The sequence below is a fragment of the Salvia miltiorrhiza genome, chromosome 7 (assembly GCF_028751815.1).
Source record: "Salvia miltiorrhiza cultivar Shanhuang (shh) chromosome 7, IMPLAD_Smil_shh, whole genome shotgun sequence".
In the NCBI taxonomy this organism is placed as follows: domain Eukaryota; kingdom Viridiplantae; phylum Streptophyta; class Magnoliopsida; order Lamiales; family Lamiaceae; genus Salvia; species Salvia miltiorrhiza.
Window position 1 is genome coordinate 52243230 of NC_080393.1, and position 16179 is coordinate 52259408.

General features: G+C 34.5%; 1 long non-coding RNA gene across 1 annotated transcript; it reads right to left on the reverse strand.

Moving 5' to 3' along the window:
- Positions 1 to 12672: 12672 nt before the first annotated feature.
- On the reverse strand, positions 12673 to 15610 carry LOC130994753 (uncharacterized). Its single transcript, XR_009091911.1, has 2 exons — positions 15472 to 15610; positions 12673 to 12949 (listed from the first exon to the last, which is right to left on the reverse strand). It is a non-coding gene; the product is annotated as an uncharacterized LOC130994753 (long non-coding RNA).
- Positions 15611 to 16179: the final 569 nt, after the last annotated feature.

The window sequence follows — 16179 nt, forward strand, 5'->3', positions numbered from 1 at the left end:
TAAAATGTTTGATTGTTAAGTAAATGCCCCTTTCTTTCCCCGCTTCTTAATCCCCTTCCCGAGTCATAACCCCGGTTAAGCCATCCTTAGGGATTGCGGGCTGTGACAAATTATCTACTTGGCTCGTAGCTGAACTTAAGAAATGGGCAGATGCAAACGAGCCTCGGTCTTTGAATTCTGTAAATTCAAAGGAAAGAATCTTTCAGATGTTCTAAAGTTCCAAACTACCCACTGAAATTACTATTCATCCACCCGATCCTGTAAAAACCAAAGGTAGTGGAAAGCGTTTGAAGTCAACATATGAGAAAGAACTTCAGAAGGCCAAGAAACCAAAGAGGCTGTGTCGGAAATGTGGACTTAGGGTGCGTCACGACTCGCGCAATTGTGGCAAAGTAATTGAGGAGGACAGTGATGATGAATAATAATCATATTTGAATTTGAATTTTTATTAGATACATTGAGTTTTAGAGTATGCTACATTGATGAACATTTTATTTATTTTCTATATTTCGAATAACATAAAACGAATTCTTTTGGTTTTATTATATGTTTTAAATTGTTTTATCATATGTTTTAATTGAATTTCAGCTACAGATAAATGAATAAGTCATAGTTGTAAACGAATTACTCCTGCTAAATTCAATAAATTCTGCAGTTATACTAAATTTGCACATCTGCTTTGCACCCAACCTGAAAAAGGATTTCAAATCATACTAAATTTAATAATTATTCACGCAAAAAATATACTTAATTCGTGCATAATATGAGTAAGCTTCTCAATATTACTAAGGAAATAACTATTCATCCTCCTGATCATGTTAAGACCAAAGGTAGTTGCAAGCGCCTTAAGTCGACCTCTGATAAAGAGCTTTACTTAGGTTATTCATACGCATGAACATTCACGTTGCTATAAAGGCTATTCATACGCATGAAATTGCTACAATTCTCATTTATGAATATTCACGTTGCTCTTAAGGTTATTCATACAAATGCACAAAATATTCGCACCTGTAGTCATATTTGCATTATGCCACATGACACATCTCTATTCATCCTCCTGAACATTTGAAGACCAAAGATAGTGGCAAGCGGCTTAAATCAACCTATGACAAAGAGCTTGAGAAGGTTATTCATACACATGCATAAAATATGCATGTGTATTCACGTTCCTATAAATGTAATTCATACGCATAAAACTGCTACAACTATTATTTAGGAATATTCACGATGATATAAAGGTTATTCATACGTATACAACAAATATTCGCGCCCATAGTTATATAGGATTAACTGTTATTCAAAATATTCATACACAACTAATAACATATTCACACACATTCTGAAAGTATTATATTATGCTAAAATTATTATTCATGCATCATAAATAAAATCCACAACTTAATTCATTAAAATAATGAATTATACCAACATCTTTAGAAAATAAAACAACAGACATGTGTCTAATTACCAAATTTATTACTTCAAATATTCAGTGTAAATAACAAAGCCAATAACGTGCAATGTCTACGACAAAATCGCCACAAAAATATTGTACTAACGCATTTCATAAATATAACATTCATCTGTATGGTCTCAACAAATTAATTAGGTGGATCATTTCCCAAGCAACGTGACGTCGATGTTGAGATTTGGATCATCAAAACTAGAACCAAAGCTTAATTTTGCACTTTCTTCCATTGCGTTGCGAATACTGTTCTTCTCCCACGCAATAAGTGCTGCACAGTACCTCACTCGCAGAAGGTTAAGTTGTTTTCTCAGCTTTGGAGCCAAACCACATGTCCACAACGACGAAGAATCGCCCATGAATGTCTCCATGTGCCTCATCATATAAACACCCATGTCATTGATATTCTTAGCGTCCCCCCACTTTATGTGTACAATTGCCAACTTAGATCGCTTCACAACATTGCTCTTATGCACATGTCCCTTGTATGCCAAATAATCTGCAAGCATATTTTTCTGTATATACATATATAAATAATGAAGGTGAATTAGTGTACAATAATAATAATAAAAAAAAATAGCTGGTAGCTGGTACATATTTGGCTCATACCACAAGATCAGTAGATGTTCCATATTTGGCAGCCTGACATATATCTACCAATTCATTCTGACTATCCAAAACGTACACCTTTTCCTTCTTGATATCCACGCAGAATGTGTAATACTTCAACACTCGACACATAGGGAAGAAAAACTGCACATAATTTAAACATCAAACTCATATATTACAATATGAAACAATATATAAGCATAATTACCAGGTCTATATTCTCGATAGACATATGCTCGATTCGTGATATCTCAGCATCCAAAATCCTAAAAAAATATCTCTTCGCTTATTATATGCCAAGTTACATGGAGGCTGTATTGTTGATTCCAGCTGGAGTTAATTCATAAAAAATATCACAATGTCAGCCACACTAATTCATTTATACTTGAACCAACACAAAAATACTTGTACCACGTTAATCCATATTTATAGGTGAAGTAAGCTTCTTACGCATACTCCAACTGTTGCAAAAAAACGAGCCGGTGAATTGGTAGACCGCAAGAGCTCATTATAATTCAATAGCAAACACCACGCGTTTATCACATCAATATCCACAATGTTTCCCATGTGTAGAGTACGAAAATTCATCCTTCGCAGGATAGTATCTCCGCAAGCGAACAGTACCTCGTCACTGCAGACAAAACAAAATATAATCTTGTACTTTAAACAAAATACTAACTAGATTAGAGATCATTATAGACATATTTTGCACGAGGAATGCTAAAAAAAAATATATATATATATATTTAATATATATATATATTTATACTCTTCCTCGTCCGCATTGTATATGGCAAACATCCCCAATAATTTCTCTTTTTTATTCAGCCTCTTGCTTGCATTGACACTCCTTTCAACGTAGGGAGATAAGTTGAAACTAGATTTCTTAAGTGCATCTTTTCCCCTGCATCTATTTGTCAATGGAGAAGGTTGAAATGGAACCACCTAAATATACACCAACATTAACAAAAATTCTCAGTTTACCATTTGATATTCACAAAGAATATCAAGAGTACACAAAGAATATCAAAAGTACAACCAATTTGGAGACTAAGAGAGAAGGGTTTGGGGGGGGGGGGTGAGCAACAATATGTGTATATACGTCATTTGATATCATTCGGTGAACCTCAAAGTTAAACACAACTTCTCTAACTAATTTATGTACCATATAGGCTAACATCAAAAAATAGCTACAGTAGCCATACATACATTAGGTACGAGAGGACGCAAAACGGTACGCTGCTGTGTTTTTGCCCCAACGCACACACGCAAATCCTGTTTAAGATATCATATATTACAACCATATCGAATTCAGTCAAATTCTACCACGACGTAACCTCTTTACCACATTTTTGGGATTTTCAAAAACAAAATTTTCTTTCCCACGCTTTGCTATGTTTGTCATCGCTAAACGACCGGTTTGCATTGCGTCTCCTAGAACCACATCTGCTTCGCACCCAACCTGCTAAAGGGTTCCAAAGCATGCCAAATATAAGAATTATTCATGCAATAATACTATAAATTCGTGCGCAAAATGTGTAAGTTTCACAGTAATACTAAATTATACTATATATAACATCAATCGATTACTGATTTCATTTGCGATATGTCAATAAATTTACTTACCTCCAAATTCGCTTGCCCACCAACTTCGGCACTCTTAGAGATAGCACTCCCCACGGCAGGCTGTTTAGGGGCAATAAAAACATTCATAAACACTTCCAACACAATTCATGAGATTGATTTTTGATACGCAAGTTAATATCTTTAAATACCTCAACAATCGAATTCACACCATCACCACCATTATTTGAGTTATCAATCCCCAATGCTGGCTGTTTATGGCAAATGGAAAAATTCATTTAAGATAAAAATATTCATAAACACTTCCAACACAATTCATGAGATTGATTTTAATATATAAATAATGTGTACTTTAATATATATCCACTTAAGATAAATCTATATATTAACTGCCATTGCTTCACAAGCTCAACATACTAATGATGCTTACATTCAAGCTCTACTAAAATTAAACTTTAAATGTTATTATATAACTCCACTTAACATAACAGCTTAGTATCTTACGAATGTTTCATTAAACCAACAATAAATATTACTCCCTCCGTCCCTGAAATAAGTTCCTCTTTTTCCATTTTGGGACGTCCCCCAAATAAGTTCCTCTTTCTTTCTTTCCATTTTTGGCAAACTACCCCACCACTAATAATACTTTATTTATTCTTACTTTTTATTTTTTCACCACTCCCAATACTAATTATAACACTTTTTCACCTTTTCACCACTCCCAATACTAATTATAATATATTTATCTCCACTATCAATACATTTTACCACTTTTCCTTAAAACCCGTGCCGTCCCCAAAGAGGAACTTATTTTGGGGACGGAGGGAGTACTATCTAACTCCCAATATCGTAAGTAACTAAAGTACAATACATATCAAACACTTACATTAATCCCATCAGAAAATGGAACTCTGCTCGATCCGCCGGCTGTTCGTATGTTTTGTTCCTGGAAATAATCATATTTTTCACCAATTCAGTTCAATATAAAAAAATAAAAAAAAAATTAAACTACAAAACCATACTTCAACAACCACAGATCCGTCCGTGACACGTGTCTGCACATGTGGAATAGGACCACCAGATCCAGTGCTTCCACCAATCAAGGCACCCTGAATTGATCAATAATAACTAATTTAACTTACATTTTTTAAACACAAACAATTGGTACAACCAAAATATTTTACCTAATAAACAACTATAACTCAAACATGTGATAAGGCACGTATTAAACTTATATTACTTTTGAAAAAAAAAAAAAACAACTGCCAAACAGTATAGAATTATAGCAACAAAACACCACCTTTGACGCTGCATTTACCAGCCCTTCGGTTTCAGTATCAACCACATTCACACCATTCTTCGGGTCCACTTCCATCAGTTGAGTTGCTCCAATACTAAAAGAGGGAATCTCATCGATTAAACCTGACCTTGATGAAGTCTTTGGTAGTAATTCTATGGCTGATTTGACAAATTCAGGATCATACCAAACATCGTCAAACCATGCAATGTTCTGATCCGGAGTACGAGTGTCGGGATCCGAGGTCTCTCTCTGTCCAACCTCATGTGCAACTTCAGCATCCAAGGATGTATCACCCGTGCTAGGATCATCAGCTTCTACATTTCCATCCTCGCAATTAATAACCTTGTCGATAGGCAACGCTGTCAGTGTAATAGGTGCATGAAGTAGCAAATTCTTTGCTTCTTTAAACTTCAAGATGAACTCATTCGAAGCTAAAGTTTCCTCGTCCGCTGAGTTAATGGCCAGCAGTATCTCATCCCTCACACGTTCAAACGTTTTCAGCTTTTTCCCAATAATCGCAGTAATGGACTCATCCTCAACTTCAATTGGATCGAGAATAATACCATCACCAAAACGACCACAGTTTATCTCATCAAGCTCCCTGTCTTTCAGTTTCTTTGTGCACCAATTCTTAAATAAAGGAAAGCTCCTGCTTACACGTACTCTTGCCCATGTAACCCTATCCACGTAAAACACCTGCATTTATTACATAAATTAGTACACAAAATTTGCAACCAAAGCAATAAAATAAAAGTGGATTTTGCCATCTTACCGCGAGAAACATAATAGGCCCAGTGTACATGGATTGTGTATCCTTTTCCCATTTACCTTTGCTCTCAACCAAAGAATCAACTACATACTCGCACCAATTGAAGTCACGCACAGCTGTCAAATCATCTAGGCTCTTAATAACCCTAGGAATGACAGATCCATGCGTGGTGCTCTCTATCAGGCAATGTGTAACCATCACTAGAAAATGCAGCTTGAACCATCGCCCCCCATCCACAGAAGCTATCATCGCGTCTTTAACATCACTGATTTTTATAGTCTTTCGATTTTTATCCGGAAAACAGATTACCCACTCATCATACAAGTCTGTAGTCTCACTCTTATCTAGAAGTTCCAACGATCTATCACCACGAGGAAATCCGAGTATGCGATAGGCATCCTCATCTGTCACCTCAATTGTCTTCCCAGATGGAAGCACGATCTCCGACCTTCGGGCATGGAAGCAATCTAGCACCCAATAATCTAGCTTTGACGGCATCTCCTGGATTGTAAGATCAAGGACGGACCCGAACCCCAATGATTTAACAGCCTCTTTCTGGACGTCGTTCATCTCCTTAACAGCTTTCAATAGAACGCATGGCGTACTCCGAATGTACAGAGAGGGGTAATCATCATAGCTCTTCACTTGTAACTTAGTGTAGTTTCCCATTGCAAGCTTTCGCTTGTCAATCCTTTTCCTCTTGGCAGGAGCTACCGGAGAAACAACTCCAACATCAGGAACAACCAAACTACCAGCAGCATCTTTGCCCGATGTCTCACCCAATTTCCTCTTCAATATTTCACCAGCTAAGAAAAATGTGCTTTAAGTTAAACATACTAACATTCAACAAAAATTTTCAAACACATCTTACACATATAAGGCACCTCATCTTAGCACATAAGTCAATGAATACAAATAATTATGAAATACATTTTCCAGTATTTAAACATACCACCAAGTATCGATCGCTTAAAAGCTAATAATGCAGGATCATTCCGATACTTCGTAGGAACTGCATAACAAATTAATTGTATAATCTATATTTCAGTATAATGTACAACTTTATACTATATCACATAATTCTTTATTATTAAATAATTATAATATCACACCTTCATTCAAACGTGCATCGCCTAAATTCGCCTCTTTCCCCTTTCTGTAAGTAGCCACTTTCTCTTTTCCCTTCACACTACCTGAATGAGCAAGTAGTAAAGTTTGATACATATTCATACAAAAAACAATTCAAAAAATATTACTAAATCAAAGCAAAACAAGTATGCTACAAAAAAAACAAAATTCCGAATGTGAAAAAATTCACGAATTGTTACTGGCATATTAGCACCACAAACACATATATTCACGCGACACCTAATAATACAAATATATAAACTAAACAAAACAAAAAAAAAGCGCACGAATACTAGTTCAAATAACACGAATCACGTAATGAACCATTACGAATACAAAATACCAATAAAATCACTCAATAATAAATCAAACTCATATGTTAGTCACCAGTTTGCTAACACATAATTGAAGCTACTGATATGTACCAGTGGTAGAAATGAAATAACGACTTCACACAAAACAAATATATTATTAGAATGACAGTGACATAGCCCACTTATGGACATTTACTTATATTTACAAAATAATATTCATGCCCACGCCGCACAATATTCACACGACACCGTAGAATAAAAAATATATACCGTATGCATAAACAGTAACCAATGAACGAATTTTACCTCAAAAACCACGAATCACGAATAAAACCATGCCTAGTATATACAACGGAATGAAAATAGCTAAGAAAATTATCACAGAAAACATTTATATTCATATGTTCGTACAGAATTTAAAATGTTCACTTAATTCCAAAATTACCTCTTGTAACACGAGGACTACCCTCAACGAAATCACTAGCATCATTCACACCTTTCCCTTTTGATTTGCTTTTGGGCGTCCCTAAACAATAATAAATCAGTTAAAAACAACACAAGCCACCAAAAAAGGCAAAATCATTCATTGAATCAATACTAGCCAATAAAAATTCGTCACCTTTTTTTGAAGCAATACTACCATCACGGATTGCCGACCCGTCAACAATGTTTTTCCCCTTGTCCTTTTTTGTACGATTTCCTTAATATTTACAGCACACACAAATTATTACAACACTAACAAGTAAAGCAAAACAATAAATACCTACAAAAAAAATCCAAACTAGAACAACAAACCCCAAAAACAAAAAAACGACGCACATTCTCAAATTCATCCATCAAATACTAGGTTAAAATCGATTTTCAACAACCACAAAATATTGAATAATTATACGACACTAGTCTATTTTCCATCCCCACAAAAATTAGGGACCACCAAGAATCAATTTTCCTTCAACATGACCAAAAAAATTGACAGTTCGTACCCCCCCCCTCCAAAACGATGCATTTAACTTTCATTAAAATCAAGAAATCAAAAATTCACGTGCAATACAATCGGATTTCATATCAAATCTCACCGGTATTACTACCCTTTGTTATTGCCATCACCGGAACAACCTAAACGATCTACAAACGTCCGGAACTAAGGTTGCTTTCAGATGCGCCGCCTCCACTCTCCCGTCGTCCACTTTTTTTTTTTTTTAAGAAATGAGTTCGAGGGTTTGTGAATCGACTGATTGGGGTAGTTCGATTTAGGCTGTATATTCATTTAATTCGACCATTAAATCATAATTTCGCAGCTTTTGTATTTTTTGATTCACGCAAGTAATTATGAGATATCCATCTGCCATGAAATCTTTATTCCCAATCAATACAGCGTTATTTAAGGGATACGAATTGTATTCCAGTTTTCTGTATTTAATACGTCAAAAGGTTACGAATCAACCGTAGATCTTGATGATCTAAGGGCTGAAAATCATTTATATTTTATACACTTAAGAGTGTTTTTATTCTAGCACTCCCCTATATATAAATCCCTTCTTGTCTATATATGTGACAGTTTTTCATGCTCACGTTGAAAACTATATAGTAACTTTTATTGTATTCTTGATATGTTATAATATACATGAATTAACTAATTTATTATATTAACTATACGCAAGTAAATGCCCTTTCAGTTAACTTTGCATTTCGGCCTGGTCGTATACACGAGCAGGAAGAGGGTGTTTGGCCGAGCTTATAAGCTCTTTAAAAAAACTTTTAAGTTGTTTAGAAGCTTGTAAACTCCTTTAAAGTTTGGCAAAAGTGCTTGGTGAGGCTGTCTTCTTAGGGTTGGATCGGGAGGCAAGTTCTTCTTGTTCTTTATACGCTTCTCGCAGGGCCGAGCCGACTTCTGCTTCTGAGAAATCACGGTAAGCACCTGCGCAATCGACAACCTAACCACCCTCAGCACCAGTTTCGCCTTCAGATCTTTTGGCTGTGCCAGCAGCTCTTTCCATAAAAAAAACTATTGAGATTGTGATTGAAAAGTAAAAATCGGATGATAGTGTCATAGTGATGTTGGAAGATTACAAACATAACCTTTTATATAAAGAAAAAAGATTAAATTCCGAAATTACTTCATCCATAGGATCATACGATTCACGATTTCATCTCCATTCTCTCAACATATAGAATATTTACACTCCTATTTAACACATCAAAATGAGGACTATAACTTCCTTCACGGACCGATATAGGAGTGTAAATGTAAAAAATTAATGGAAGTCATAGTCCTCATTTTCAAATTCCATAACATATAGTCCTCTTTCTGAAAAACACTAAAAGTTACGATCATGTTTTAACAATTAGCTCAATATATATATAAAGTTGCAAGATATCACTTTTAGCTACATGTTGCTAACGTACACATGACAAGCACACATGTGAATAATTCCATATCTTCCCATGATCATTATGGAAAGGGCTGTAAATAAACCAAGCTGCTCACGAATTATTCAGGACTCGACTCGTAAAAAGGTTGTTCGAAATTCATTCGTCTCCTACATAAACTGAACTCAAGCCTGAACATATTTAGCTCATAAGCTCGCGAATAGGTCCTATTCATGAACATATTCACGAATAATCACACGAATAGTCTCGCGAATATGTTCATGAATAGGCTTGCTAATATGCTTTAAATAGGCTCGCAAATATGTTCATGTGGCTGATTTTGTATATTACATTGGTTAAATAATTTCTCAATTATATATTCAAAATATATGTGCATATTAATAATCAACAAAAAAATTCGTCCAAAAAAAATAATTAACTAATAATAACTCATTAATATATAATGATAAAGTAATAAAAATAATACTCATAAGTCATAGTTAAAAAATAAGTTACAACTAATTAACTTCTACGACAAATTATTTATGAGATAAAAATAAGTTATAAGTTATAACTCCTAGATTTATAAATATATGAACTATAGATTAAATCAACTACAAAATAGTTATCAATCGAGCTTGATCTCGACCCTCGAATAAATGTAAAAATTAGCTCTATATATATAAAGTTGCAAGATATCACTTTTAGCCACATGTTGCTAACATACACATGAGAAGCATACATGTGTATAATTCCATATCTTCCCATGATCATAATGGAAAAGGCTGTAAATAAACCAAGCTGCTCGCGAATTATTTAGAGCTCGACTCATAAAAAAGTCGTTCGAAATTCATTCGTCTCCTAAATGGAATGAACTCGAGTCTGAACATATTCAACTCATGAGCTCGCGAATATGTTCGGCTCGAATCTATTCGCGATCACGGATATGTTCACGAATAGGCTTGCTAATATTCTTTAAATAGGTTCGCAAATATGTTCATGTAACTGATTTTGTATATTATATTTGTTAAATAATTTCTCAATTATATATTCAAAATATATGCATATTAATAATTAACAAAATTAATATTAACTCATTAATATATAATGATAATAATCACTATAATAATAAAAATAATACTCATAAGTCATAGTTAAAAAATTAGTTACAACTAATTACTATGACAAATTATTTATGTGATAAAAATAAGTTATAAGTTCTCCTAAATTTATGAGTATATGAACAAAAATGAACTACAAAATACTCCCTCCGTCCCTAAAAATTGTGTCCTAATGGGGTGGGCACGAATTTTAAGAAAAAGTATGGTAGGTGTATTTGAGTGAGATTGGGTCCCACACATTTTTGTAAATAGTGAAAAGGAAAGTTTGTGGGGTCATTTCCAAATAACAAAAGGTCACAATTTTCATGAACGTCCCGATATAGTAATAATGTCACAATTTTCAGGAACGGAGGGAGTAGTTATCAATCGAGCTTGATCTCGAGCTCATATAACATTCTTCGTGAACCAAGCTCGAATTTGATCTCAAATAACAATTTGCGGAAAATCATCGAGCCATACATGAGTCAAGCTGGATCTCGAGCTCGCTCTAATCGAATAATTATCGAATAGGATTACAACCAAGCTCGAGCTCAATATTTATTTGTCGAGCCAAGTTCGAGCTCAATTTAAGGTCCGAGCCCAGTATAAGTTTAACAAGCCGAGCCTGAGCATGGAGGTACATATTTGGCTCGACTCAACTCGGTTTATATACAACCCTAATTATGGTACGTAGCACTCTCTTCCTCCATAAAATATCTTTATGATGTTCTATTTTCGTTTGTTTACAAGACATCTTTCTATTGGGTTGGAATTAAATCTACCCACATTGATAAATCATCTTACAAAAGTACCCACCCAATAAGTCAAAGACCGAAAAGTGTACTTGATGGTGATGGCTTGCTTGGTTTTTTGTAAAAGTTCTTACACTTTTCTTACACAAGTACAATTGTGTAAGAAAATGTGTAAGATAGGTAGTTAAAAATGCACAAAACCAGATAAATGTGCAATTATTGTAAAGTCACGTGAGGTAAAATGCCCTAAGTTTGAAAATAATGAAGGTAAGTTTGTGTATAATAACACAGTAATACGAGGATGTAAAAAATTGTAATTTAAGTATATTTGGAAACAAAAAAAAAAATTCTGAACCTAATGCATACAATACCCGCCAGTAAATCATAGCCGCTCGCAAAAGCCGCCGGTGTTTTATCCCGGCGGCTTTTGGGAGCGGCTATGATTTACTGGCGGATATTGTATGCATTAGATTCAGAATTTTTTTTTTGTTTTCAAATATACTTAAATTACAATTTTTTACGTCCTCGTATTACTGTTTTATTATACACAAACTTATCCTCATTTTGTATTTCTTTTTTTAAAATATATTTTATGAAGTAGAAATACATAATAGGCTTGTATTTTGACAAATTTGGATTATAGTGGGGTAATAAGTCTCGAATTTTTTATTTTATTTTATTTAACATGAATTAATATAGCGTAACACATAAAATAATAGAAAATGTTGGATAAAAAAAATATAAAATCATATATTATGAAACAATAAAATATTAGAGAGCCTACCACATACATACCCGCCAGTATTTAGTATCCAAAATAAGTATCCGCGTGAAAGAAACCCGTAGCGGCTACATCTAGCGGCTACGTTTTACTGGCGGGTATTATTACCATGTCATTTATAACTGGTTTTTATATCACAATATACATAAATTTTATTTATTAGAGTTCATATTAATGGTTGTTGTATTTTTTTAAAATTTGAAGACCTAAGTCTAATTCAATTGTGATTGGACAATTCAACCGGTAACTCTAGGATGGGAATCTATAGGCTTTGCAGAAAATTGTAATTCACGGGTATTGGAATAGAGCGGGCACGGCTTTTGTGAGATTTCTTTGACCACATTGAAGAAGAGATATGGTCGAAAAATTGGGTAGGGCCCATTATGTCACAGCCCGCCCTAACTAGGGATAGTTAGGCCGAGTGATCCACGACTAGGGATGGGGTTAAAGAAGAAGGGGAAGAAAAGGGGCGTCATTTATAGCCGTAAAACTTACTCATCTTAATAAAACTCGTCATTTTTATTCATTAATACTAAATTGAAAACAGTCTATGAAAGACTGCATAAAAGTTAATTAATATCATTAATCAAGTTATACATCATATGCAACCATTCTCTTAAGACTCAAAGTATGACATAACATACTATAACATCAACAACATCTTGCAGCGGAAAGTAGCTAGACATATGTATGAAGACATATTCTAGACAGGTTAACTATTTATTAACAACCCTGGAGACTCCGCTCATTGCAGCACCATCATCACATCAGCTCAACCTGCACATTTAGAAAACATATGCAGGGCTGAGTACAAAAGCACTCAGTGGGCACGTATGCCTAGGTATAAAAATACATGCTTCAAAACTATAAATTGTCATGCCATCATAATCAGTACAGCAAGGGAGTTTTTCGCTAAAAAGGCCCAAGCTTACTAAGTTCATTTGTGATTCTTAAAGTTCGTCTGATCAGACTAAGTTCTTTTGTAATCTATCATATCTGAAACTGTGTGCCGGAGAGGTGGCCACCTCTCACGGTCACTTGACCGGCCAACCCGCTAGATGACTCACGGTCACTGGTGTACACTAGTCCTGGCAGGATAGCTATCAACTGCTCAGGACCCGAATTCGATTGCATCATTGGCAAAGCCAAAGCAGATAGATATCATACTAAAATTTAAACATTTTATGGCAAGACAATACTTGAAATAACTTTAACTCAAAGATTTTGTCATGAAATAACTTGCTCAAAGGTAGCATTAAACTCGTTTGATAGATATATAAAACTGAAATTAACAGTTAAATCATCTCATGCATTCATTCGTATAAGAGGCTTACGACAAGCAGGGGATCTCTATATACGTATAGTAAAAGTAATGCCCACCTCGTTGTGTCTCTGTATCAATGAGTAACGTCACTCTCTCCCTCAAGTCGTTACTTCCCAAAAGGACCTTCATCGTTATGAAGAATTGGTGAGAAGTTATAAAAGAAACCTCGATTAATAATCTAATCTCTTTTATGAAACATTAGTATCTCTAATGTTCATCTCTCTTGATTGTTAATCAATATAACAATTATTATCTCTCGTCATTACTCATTAATTATAACATCCTTATGTTATAATTAGCAGCGCTTCAATTAAAAGAAATATTTAACACATCGAAAAGTCCATTTTCTTAGCAGATCTATTCGCTCTCATCTCGTCTAATTAACCAATTAGAAAGTTAAACTTTCCATTAGGCATGTATTTGAGTCACGGGTCAACAAGAATTGACTATGCTCAAATTCTAATTTCACTAAAAATTTCGGCATGACCTATTCATATATAATGTCAGCCACGAGATTTCAACGCGTGAATCTCACTACGTGAACTCGTCTCTCGACTCAAAACTTAGCATCTTGACTTCTTTTCAACACAAACCAAACAATTCAAAATCATCAAAACTCTTTATCAGTAAACTATCATTTATACTCGACACCAATTGTTCGAGTGTCAGATACCAACATTTATGTGCGTTAATCATAACTCTCACAACTCACACCATTTAGTCATATCGTATCATCCATCAAAACAAATATAATCAAGTTGTTTTCTAGAAAGTTTTGCTGTTTTTGTGTCATCTTTAAAAATTCATAACAACCAACTCAATCATCATAAACTCTCATACCAATTGATCTCAAAACTTCATGAAGTGTAGTTCACTCTAAAAATAGTAGTTAACCAAAAAGGTTAAAGGTTTTTGGAGATATTGCTCTTTTAGTGCAGGCTGTCAAAGATTGACAGTTTCTGCCAATTTTGTTTAGGCCATTAGAAACCAAGGCAAACCTTAATAAAATTCCATCAAATTTAATCATCCAAAACTAAAGGTATCCTTGAAGATTTGGTTAAAATTTCACAAGAGAAAACGTTCATATGATCTGCCAAATAAACAATGAAACTCATACACTTTTACTGTTGGACAAATATGACAGCAGAACAGGGCATTTTTGAAATAATAAACTGCTCTGTTTCAGAGGTCATAAAAATCGAAATCTTATGTTTTTAGAAAAGTATTGAAGTCTAGTTTCGTTTAAAAAAAACGGTGATGCAAAATCCTTCATGGATTAATAGATATAAACGTTTTTGTGAAGTCTACCAATAGTTGACAGATTCTGTCAAGGATTTTTCAAAATATCTTTAAAATAACAAACATCATCCAAAAGACATGAAAGTTTTCAGCAACGAAATACACATATCATAGATAAACATACTAAAATTTCAGAGCCATCAAGCAATGAAAACTCATCGAAACATAAGCTTGAAACTGCTGTAAAATTTTGACAGAATTCCAGTTTTAATTTCGTTCAACAATTATCATCCATAAATTGTAAATCAATTAGCATGCTCATGTGATATCGTAGAACACATATACACAATAATATTCATTATGCAACGTCTCAAACTTCACGAATTTAAATAATCATACTCTAAAAATTTATACAATTTTCGTGCTTGGAAAAATACGAATTTAATATATATCGATTCTAGCATACCCCTAAGCACAAATATCAAGTCAAAACGATCAAACAAAAATCGAAAGACAAGCTAATATGTGAAAAACGGGGCTGCCCTCATGGGTTTCATAGCTACGGTTCGTTCCGTTCTTACTCCCTTCATTAAACATGCTCAACATTTACCCAAGAACAACATACTAAAATTTCACGACGATCCGACGTCGTTTCAAAATAAAGTCGAGAATCAACGTTTTTCGACGTCGACGAAAATCGAAAAGAAAACCATCAAAACGTAGGTAGAGATCTTACCTACTTAGATACGTGATCGAAAAGATGATCGGCGCTCGTCTCGGTGCTCAAATCGGAAGTCAAAAGCTCCGTCCAAGCTTAAATGGAAAATGGTGTGTGTAGTGTGTGTTTTAGGTGCCAGTGTGTGTGTTGCGTGTGATTAGTGAGTGAGTGCAGTGTTTGGCTGATCTCAGTCAACACTTGGTGAGGGAAAAGGGGTTTGGGCGGTTGGGGGGTGGTTAGGGGTAGGGTAGGTTTAAATATTATAGGGTATTTAATCCTTTAGTCGTTAAATATCTCGTTTCGTCTCGTTTTAACGACTAACTACCCATACTCTTCGTTACTCGCCCTCTCAACTCCTACTCACTTTTATTATACTCATAATTCTATATAAATATAGAAAACGCAAGCTCGTTCTCGAAATTCTGATAAACGAGCTCGGTTCGTTTATCGAGAAATCACAATTTACTATTCACTCGTCATCCAAAAATAAAAACTTTCATTATTGGACTCGTATCGAAAAACTAAGAATATTTCTCGATGACGTGCACGTAAGATTTTGAAAGTCGACAAAAAGACGAAATAGCAGTATTTTACTATTCATCGTCAAAAAGTCAAAATTTTCAAAAATGTCTTAACGGACTCAGATCTCACTTCCGAGTTCACCGTTCTCATTCAAATAATTATCTCGAATTATTCGAATACTCAAACTCAATTTCGGATATAAAA